General features: G+C 38.3%; 1 non-coding gene and 1 pseudogene across 1 annotated transcript; one reads left to right on the top strand and one right to left on the bottom strand.

Annotated features, from left to right (window-relative positions):
• Positions 1–1,815: 1,815 nt before the first annotated feature.
• On the bottom strand, positions 1,816–1,886 carry Trnaa-agc. Its single transcript has one exon. It is a non-coding gene; the product is annotated as a tRNA-Ala (tRNA).
• A 966-nt stretch (positions 1,887–2,852) lies between these two features.
• LOC125611844 lies at positions 2,853–5,595 on the top strand (annotated as a pseudogene).
• Positions 5,596–10,179: the final 4,584 nt, after the last annotated feature.

Genomic DNA, 10,179 nt, shown 5'->3' with positions numbered 1-10,179 from the left:
AGAATTGAGGGTGTGTGTCAGTGGGCTAGGCAGATAACTTCCCAGAGTGGTGGTGGAGGGAGAGGCTTCCAAAGGTTTCTTTGGCACCTTGAGCCTCTGCCCAGATTGGGAGAATCTAGTCAAAGCAGGCCTTTGCCAGCTCTAGCACTTCCCAAGGGAATTAGGCATTAAAGGTGGCAATAGTTTGACTAAAGGGCCCTTCTTCTATATTGTTTCATATTGTCAGGAATACCTCTGGAATTTCTAAAAGGAAAGGGCTCCAGGGAAACAATCTGGTTGAAAGGTGATAAGAAATCAGGAGAACACCTACCAATTTGCCTTGAAGCTTTGTTTTACAACTTAATACAAACAGCAGCATTCCCATGGATGCCATATTCACACTTATATGTGGACATTCTTATAAGAGTTTGATTTGTAAGATTGATCAAGATTATAGAGAGGCAAGCATTTCTTGATACAAATCATGCCATGGTTGAAAGGAATGTTCGTGAGCAGTGTTGGCAATAAGGAAATGTGATTGGTTTTAGCATCCAATTGGGCCACTTCAGCAAGGAATACATTGGGAATGAAAACTGTCTCAAAAATAAATAAATAAAAATAAAGAGGACTGGGGTAAGGTAGCTCAAGGGTTACATGCCCTGTGGGTTCATTCCCCAATACCAGAAAAAAAAAATGTTGGTGTTTTGAGTACCAATGGAGGAGATATTATGTGGACTGACTTCAAAGGGAAAAGGTGGGAGAAGTGTCAAGATAAAAGGAGGAAGGTTTAGGAAGACTCTCCAAGACTAGGAAGGTTCATAAGTCTGTAATGTACTCAAGAAGCTGAGACACCCCTCCCCCCACTCTCTCCATATACAAGGAAGAATCTTTCCTTCCAGAAGCACCAGTCTGGTAGGTATACCTGATACAGTCTTGTATGTTTAAGAACAGGGCAGGTCATAAGAAATGAATCATTAGGCAGTTTCATCATTTCTTGAATAGCATAGGGTGCATTTAACCAAACCTATATGGCGTAGGTCAGTCACTCCTTGTTATGGCCTATATGTAGTCAAGAGCTATAGGAAGACAGGTGCCTCAATGCACATCTGTAATCCCAGGGACTTGGGAGACTGAAACAAGAGGCTCACATGTTCAAGGTCAGTCTAAGCAACTAAGTGAGAACCTGTTCCAAAATAAAATTAAAATGTCTGAGGATGTAGCTCAGTGGTAGAGCACCCTTGGGTTCGATCCTCAGTAGTTCCAAAAAAAGAAAAATACAGTACATATTTTAGTCAGCATTGTGTCACGGTGACAAAAAGACCCAATAATAACAACTTACAGGAGGGAAAGTTTATTTTGGCTCAAGGATTTAGAGATTCAGTCAATAATCGGCCGATTCTATATTTCTGGGCCTGAGGTAAGGCAAAACATCATGACAGAAAGGTGGGACAGAAGAAAGCTGCTCAGTTCATGATAGCCAAGAAACAGATAGTCAGGGAGAGAGCAGGGATGGAGGGAGCTCTTCTTACCAAAGACAAAATATAAACTACAAATGTATGCCCCCAGTGATCTACTTCCTCCTACATACTATACCCTACACTCCTTACCACCCATCAAAGAATTCAAATGGATTAGTCCACTGATTAGATTACAGCTCTCTTAATCTAATAATTTCACCTCTGAACATTCCTATAATGTCTCACACATAAGCTTTTGGGGAGGACATCTTATTCCAAACCATAACAGGACAGTAAGTACGTAAACCAGTAATTTAATAATTTATTGTCATTATCAAGTATGTGCTGAATATAATTGTATGTACTATTTCTTTTCCTGTGGTGTGCTGGGGATTAAACCCAGGGCCTCTCGCATGCTAGACAAGTGCTCTACCACTGAGCTATACCACCAACCCTGTTTATTTTATTTTGAGATAGGGACTCATTGAATTTCCCAGGCTGGCCTAAAATTTACAATCCTGCCTCAGCCTCCCAGCTAGTTGGGATTACAGATGCATCACACCATGCCTGGCTTGTACTGTACTTTTATATAAATGGCAGAAATATAGATTTATTTCTACCAGCATCCCCATATACATGAGAATAATGCTTTGTTCTATAAAATTGCAAAAAGAAAAAACTTTTCAGCTCTATTACAATTTTATGGGACCACAGTCATATGTCCTATCATTGACTGAAACATCATTTATTTGGTACATGGCTATGGTGGGATCCAGGTTCAGATTTAATTTCATTTAGAAAAATACAGTAATGTAGCAGGGTGTATTGGCACATGCCTATAATCCCAGCAACTTGGGAAGCTGAGACTTGAGGATCACAAGTTTGAGGCCAGTCGCAGCCACTTAGCGAGCCCTTAGCAACTTAGTGAGACCCTGTCTGAAAAAAAAAAAAATGGCTGAGGATGTGGCTCAGTGGTAAAGCACCCCTGGATTAAATGCCCACTATCAAAAAACTAATTAATTATAAAAAAGTAAAATACAGTAATGTAGACAGAGGAGCCAGCACCAAGTCTAGGGTATATGAGCAATGCCTTTAAAGTGAAGGAGTCTGAGCTGGGAGTCAGGTACAGGATTAAGTTAAGTAGCATGGAAGGCCAGAAGATAGAGATGATAGAGACCTGGGGCAGACATAAGGCTCAGGGTAGTATATAAAGGAACCATCCTTTCTTAAACATGAAACAAAATTAAAAGGCATAGTGGAAATGCTGAACAGAGTTATGTATAATTTTAGTGAATAAATTACATCATAATAGTCTGAGAGAAAATATTTTCTACATAGATTAATTCTGATTAACATCCCAAACCCCTACTTATCCATAGCCAAAGGACAAAGAGACCAGCAATGTCTTGCCTGCCTCCAACTTATTTGTAGCCTATAGATTGGTGTGTCCATTTAATACAAGAAAATGGAAACTGAATGACCAGATGAAATCTTCCCCAACATTGGAACCAATGGCAAATTTGGTAATTGCCCTATAGAAGATAGGAAAGAGGAACAAACATTTAAAAGGTCTAAAAAGAGAGATGAGATGGTTGAATTATGCATTCTGCTTCAGAGCAAGAACGCTGGGCAGCAATTGGAAAAGGAGGTGATGCTATTAAAGCTAAAATAATATATTAGACTAAAATGCCATTGTTTCAATCCTAGACAGCAGTGGCCCCACGCACATATTGAATATCAGTGCTGATATTGAAATAACTGGAGAAATTTGGAAAAAAATTATCTCTTCCTTGAAAGAGGGCCTGCAGTTGCCATCACCCACTGCAATCTACCATTCGAATCTGCTATGGAATGTTTAAAGTACCTTTGACTACAAGTTGAGACAGTGATTCTTCAGTCTGGGAGGAGGAATTTTGGGGTCAAAGGTCTAAAAGAACTCTGAGGGAACACTAAGACAAAAATCAAGTTTTTCCAGGAATTCTGTCTTCATTCCACTGACAGAGTTGTTCTATTAGAGGAAAGCCTGATAGGATGATATAACACATAAAGATCGTCCTTGATCTTATATCTGAATCTCCCATCAAAGGATATGCTCAGCCTTATAATCTCAATTTTTATGATTCTGGTGTTTTTACAGTGAGTTTTGATCACCACTCTGGATGTCCTGTGGGATTTCCCATATGGGAAAGAGGTAGTTTTGACAGAATGGTCCCTGGTCAGGGTGGGTGGCCCAATCCTCATTCTAGAAGAGAATATGATATGAACCCTCATCAAGATCACCACCTCCTCCTCCTGGTGGAGGTGGTCTGGGTGGTAGCTGGTGTTGGAATCTTCCTCTCCCAAGCTCTTAGAAAGGGAGACCTAATGACCTATGACAGGGAGGAAGACCTGGAGACTGCTATGATGGCATAGTTTTCAGGGCAGATGAACTTGGAACTCTGCAATAGTTCTTATGCAGGGAATCATGTTTTATGTGGGAGAGATACTGGGGATTGAACCCAGGAGTGCTTTACTGCTAAACTAGGTCCCCAGCCCTTTTTATTTTTGAGACAGGGTCTCACTGAATTACTTATGCCCTTGCTATGTTGCTTGAACTTGTGATCCTCCTGTCTCAGATTCCAGAGTTGCTGGGTTTACAGGCAATTGCCACTATGCCTGGTTTATATGGTGATCTTGGTGGACCTATTATTACAACATAAATAACTATCACCAGAGATTTGGCTAGACCTATTATTGGCAAAGGTGATCAGTGTATTAAACAAATCCACCATTAATTAGGAACATCAATCAAAATTGATAAAACTTTAAAAGGATCTGAAGATGGGAGCATTACCATTTTAGGAACACAAGACCCATACAGAATGTATCATATTTTCTGCAAAATAGTGTGAATCAGTAAGCAAATGTTGAAGGATTCTAATGCAGGATAATTGTGTGTGTGTGTGTGTGTGTGTGTGTGTGAGAGAGAGAGAGAGAAGCAGTATTCTGGAACGTTTTTCTAAGACTAGTGACGAACTGAAGGAATCCTACAATCTTTTTAAAAACCTACTTTTGTTTAAAAAGGCAGTAGTCCTATGATTCACAGGCTCTCTGCATTTGTGGTGCAGTGAAATCTCTGCTGTTCACCCAGATACAATGTTTTAGTTCCTTCCAAACATTGTTGGTAGAGGGAAAGGCAGGCAAAAACTTAACTTTGAAACAGCAGCAGAGAGAGTGAATTTAAATTTTTGTTCATTGTTGGTGATTTAACCTCCAACCCCTACCCCATAATTATTGTGAGCACCTTACTTTGTGGTCTCTATAAACGTTTGAGGGGATGGGACAGGAAGGAAAGTAACAATAGTCTACCTGTCCCTGGCATCTGTTCAAAGCAGTGTGCAGAATATAATGCTCTTTGGTAAGAAACATTCTGACTTTTAAAATAAATTTAATGAACCTATAAAAAAGAGAGCAAATTTATATGATTAGGTAAATAACAAAAGAAGAAATACAGTTGACCAATTAGCTTATAGGAAATACTCAACCTCATTAGTAATCATTGAAATGCCAACTTAAAGGATATACTATACTATCCACTAAGGTGATAATAATTTAAAGATTATTACGTATATTGATAAATACTATTTCCTTAATAAAGAATTTATTTATTTACTTACTTACTCATTTGGATGACTTGTCTGGATTGAACCTGAGTCTCATGCTTCCTATTACTACTAAGCCAAACCCTAATCCCAGTTCTCTATCTTGATTGAATCCAGCTGTGATATCTCTTAGTCTTTTAAAATCTGAACAGTCTGCCTTGTAATCTTCATATTTTGGAAGAAAATAGCCAGTTGCTTTGCAGAATGCCCTTTACCTTGGGTTTGTCTTGTTTTTCCTAATGCTTGGATTCAGGCTATACATTTTTGGCAGGAATATCATAATGAATGAAATGAAACTTAGGGCCTCAAGGATGCTAGGCAAGTGCTGTACCACTAAGCTAAGTCCCCAACCTTCTTGTTATTTTAAATAATATCACATGATCTACATCTTTGTCTTCCTATCTTTGTCTTCCCTTGCCCTAGTCAGTGTGATTGGGTCAACAATGAGCCAGTGCACATTTGATTCAGGATTTTTGCCTAAACTAAATAAAGGGAAATTCTTTTCTGCTATTCTTATACCCCAGAGGTTCCTTGAGTTGCAGCAGCCATATTGGAACCATAAGGGGAGAGTCAGTTTGGGAATGAAGAAGCACATGGAGAAAGAGAAAGGTCCCTATAACATTGTTGGACTGTCTCCATCAAGCACATTGAAAGCAAAACCAATTCCTTGGACTTCTTATTTATCTGAGTAAATAAATCCTCTTGCTTAAAACAGGTTGTATAGTTGTTGTTGTTATTATTATTATTATTATTATCATCATCATCATCATCATTTGGTCACAAACCAAAGAATCTCCATGATAAGATCGTGTACATTATTGATATTTTTTTGTATGAAAAAGTCAGATCAAATAACCTGGACATCTGAGCAGCAGAAAATAAAATAGTGATAACATTTGTATTAAAAAAGTAATTCAGAGAAAAGCTTCTACTTATTTATGTATTTTTGGTACCAGGGATTGGACCCAGGGGCATATAACCACTGAGCCACATACCCAACCCTTTTTATTTTTTATTTTGAGACAGGGCCTCATGAAGTTGCTTAGGGACTCCTAAGTGGCTAAGGCTGGCTTTGAACTTGTGATCCTCCTCCTTCAGCCCCCCAAACCACTGGGATTACAGGTGTGCACCACCACACTCAGCTGAAAAGCTTCTTTTTAGCCACAGATTTAGTCTTTGACTACTCTGATTTAAAAGTGAGCATTTTTCTTGGCAGAGTTGCCTTAATAGAAAACAGTGTTTCTCTATAATGTACAAAAATTCTTTAGTAAGTTTAGGTGTTTGATAGCCTTAAATGGTATTTACAGAAGGAATGGTTAGCATTGAGGTTTAGTCTTCTGAATTTCATCAGGGAGTTTAAAAAAATTAAAAGCTCACTGTCCTTTCAGTTTTAAATCAGGAAACAGAATTCTACAATCCCATATTTTGTCACTAATCTAGGTTTTCTGTTCATTTTACCTGTAAGAAAGTGAGGTTCAGAAGAATATATTTGTTTATCCTAAGCTATGACCTGGGCCTAAGACCCAGGACTTAGCAGATGCCTGACAAACTGTAGTTGAATAAATGGAAAAAGCAATGGAATTACTATAGTGAATAGCCATAGTTCCTTCTGTTTGTCTGGCCCTAACTGTTATAGTTTGGATCTGGAATGTTTCTCAAAGGCTCCTCTCTGGAAGGCTTGATCCCCAGCTGATAGTATTGGGAGGTGGTGGAAAGTTGAGAAGGTGGGGCCTAGTTGAAATAATTAGGTCAATGGGGGATGCCCTTGAAGGTCATATCTTGTCTGAGTCTCTTTCCTTTTCCTCTTTTTCTCTCTTCCTTTCCTGTGTGTCAAGAGGTAAGAGTCCTTTTCTGCTCCCTCGTTCCCACTGCCATGGGCATTCTGCCTCATTTTAGACCCAAAGCAATGCAGTCAACTGACCATGACTGAAATCTCTGAAATCATACATCAAAATAAATATTTCTTCCTTTTAAGTTGTTCATCTCAGGTATTATGTTACAGAGATAAAAACCTGACTAACTCACTAGCCATTGGGTTTCACCAACCCACCATTTGCTTTTTCCACCATTTGCTACTTCCACCATTTGCTTTAGAACAGATTTTCACTAGTGTTGGCTTCCCAGGTCTTGCCTGATACAGATTCTATGACACATTGATATCTAACAAGTTCATCCTCTCCTTTTCAGGGAACAGTGCCATAGGAACCAACCAACTTTATTATGATATCTCTCTCTCTCTCTCAACCCAGAGTACTTAACCTCTGAGCCATATGTGTGTGTGTGTGTGTGTGTGTGTGTGTGTGTGTGTGTGTGTGTATATATATATATATTTTTAGAGACAGAGTCTTGCTAAGTTGCTGAAACTGGCTTTGAACGTGTGATCCTCCTGCCTCCGCCTCCTGAGCTGCTGAGATTACAGGTAGTACCACCATGCCTGGCTTCATGATCTCATTTTATCATCTCTTTATACAATGTGTTGGCCATAAAATTAATTTATATTATTTATTTGGGAACCTGAAAAACTTTCTCTCTTCCAGGCAGTACTGAGTCTCACCCTATGTACTTTATGGAAAATGTCCTGGATGCTTTAGAATCCTGCTTTGGAACTTCAAACAGAGAAATGAAGTCACATAAAGGAGTAAAATTTTTTATTTTCTGTTACAACTTCTATAATTGCCCAGGTATCTGAAGTCTTGCTAATTCTCCCTCTGAAATATCTTTTACATCTTTCTCGCTTTCCTATTCCTATAGTCAGTGGTGTGTGATGGAACTTGAAAGAGCCAATACTTAATTTTCAGAAAGTGGTCAAGTCGGTTATTATATGGTTGACATCTTGAAATATTGGTAATATTGGTAATATTCATACCACAAAAATCAGCAAATGATACACATCAACTGCTTCTCATCTTTAGCCTGAACTGAGCAGATGGGTAGACATTTACCAGCATCTCACCACATATAGGTCTTTCCCTAATTTAAGTCTTTATTACCTTTTTTTTTTTTAAGTTGTAGATGGACACAATACCTTTATTTTATTTATAAAAACCCATATGGGTTCAACACCATATATAAATAAAATGAAGTATCGAACCCAGTGCCTCACCCATGCTAGGCAAGCATTCTACCACTGAGCTACAACCCAAGCCCCTTTATACTTTTTGCATGGACTGTTAAAAAATCTTACTAACCAGTATTTCTGCACTTGGATCCTTCTCATTCTAGCAAATTTTTAGAGTATTTTTTACTATATGTAACAGAAAACCTCATTACAGATTTCTTAAATATGAGAAAAAATTTTTATTTCACATACCAAATAGTTCAAAGATAGGGCACTTTCAAGAAACCCTACACCTCACAGGCTCACTAAGTGCTCAAATTCTTTCTATTTTTCAACATTGCCCCACTCATCCTGTTAGTATTTCCCTTAATGGCTTCAAGACAACTGTCATGATTCAAATATCACATCCTTTCGTAATGACATTTATATGTTTTCACTACATACAATCTTCTAAAAAGCCAGTAAGCAGGTTTCCCCTTGAGTCTCTTTTGACAGAATCAAAACCCACACTTGGTTTTTGTTTTTTTGTTTGGTACCAGGGATTGAACCCAGGGGCACTTAACCTCTGAGCCACATCCCAGCCCTTTTTTATATTTAGAGACAGGGTCTTGCTGAGTTGCTTAGGGTCTCACTAAGTTTCTGAAGCTCACTTTGAACTCTTGATCCTCCTATCTCAGCCTCCTGAGCCTCTGGCATTACAAGGCATGTGCCACTACACCCAGTCCACACTGGTTCTTAAGACAATCACTAACTAAGGTAATAGAATTACCAAGATTGGTTCAGATCACTGGTTCCCAACCCTTTAAAATGAACATATTATTATATATTAAATATTTCATAATACTCCTCTTTTTTGAAATGAAAATCAAAGATGATAAAACCTACCCACACACATAAAAATATAAATCACTATAAACCCTAACTGGGATATAAACCTGAAATAAAGATAATTATTAAAAAATTAAGGGGCTGAGGACATAGCCCAGTTGGAAGAGTGCTTGCCTTGCATACACGAGGCCCTGGGTTCAATCCCCAGCACCACCAAAAAAAAAAAAAAATTATATGTATGTGCATTTCGATATATATGACAAATTGTATTATGGGTCCCCATTATTTCTTGCTCTCCCTATATCAGAATTATACACCTCAGCCTGATGGCTTGTGACTTACATTATCTCAATTTAGATAAGGCTTGCTTTACAACTTGCTTTGACCAATGTTATATGAAAGAAAGTGGCACGTCTGAGAAAAGCTTGAAAAGCCATCAAATGACTCCAGTATTCCTCTTTTCCTTTGCCATAATAACAGTTTTACTTAGCTTTCCATATGAAAAATTGTGGAACAGATGCAAAATAGCAACTAATGTGTAATATAAACAACATATACATCTTTGTAGTTATAAGCCATTGAGATTTGGCAAGGGGCTGTTTGCTACCATAATATAACCTATCAAAATCTGACTAACACAATATGAAATAAGATATTCTAGCATATAAAAAAGAAGTCTGCATTTGATGAATGTTTTCACCTGTTTTGTGACCCAGCAGCTTTAGATAAACACTGATACCAATGAAAGAATTTAGAAACCAAGATATTTCTATTAGTGCCACGATTTTCTGCAGTGGTGATCAACTCTTAGTGAAGCTGTAAGTTAAAAAAAAAAAAAAAAAAGCAAAAAAGCATCCTACCAGGAACTGTGGCACACACCTATAATCCCAGCTGCTAAGCCAGCCTCAGCAACAGCAGGTGCTAAGCAACTCAGTGAGACCCTGTCTCTAAATAAAATACCAAATAAAGGGGGTGGGGTGGGGATGTGGCTCAGTGGTTGAGTGCCCCTGAGTTCAATCCCCAGTACTCCACCCAAAATAAGCATCTTTCAATTTATATAGTAGTTTACATCCTGGAAAATGAAGTCTATAATAAAATTGGGCAAAATTGGTTGCTGCCAGACTTATATAATTATGAAGAAATCCTTCATCTACATGACTGTTAAGTCATGGGTCTATTTATACAAAGTTAAAAAACGGGCTGGGCACAAGGGCAC

This window comes from Marmota marmota, unplaced genomic scaffold (assembly GCF_001458135.2).
Source record: "Marmota marmota marmota unplaced genomic scaffold, marMar, whole genome shotgun sequence".
Taxonomy (NCBI): Eukaryota; Metazoa; Chordata; class Mammalia; order Rodentia; family Sciuridae; genus Marmota; species Marmota marmota.
This window is presented reverse-complemented; position numbering and strand designations above follow the sequence as displayed.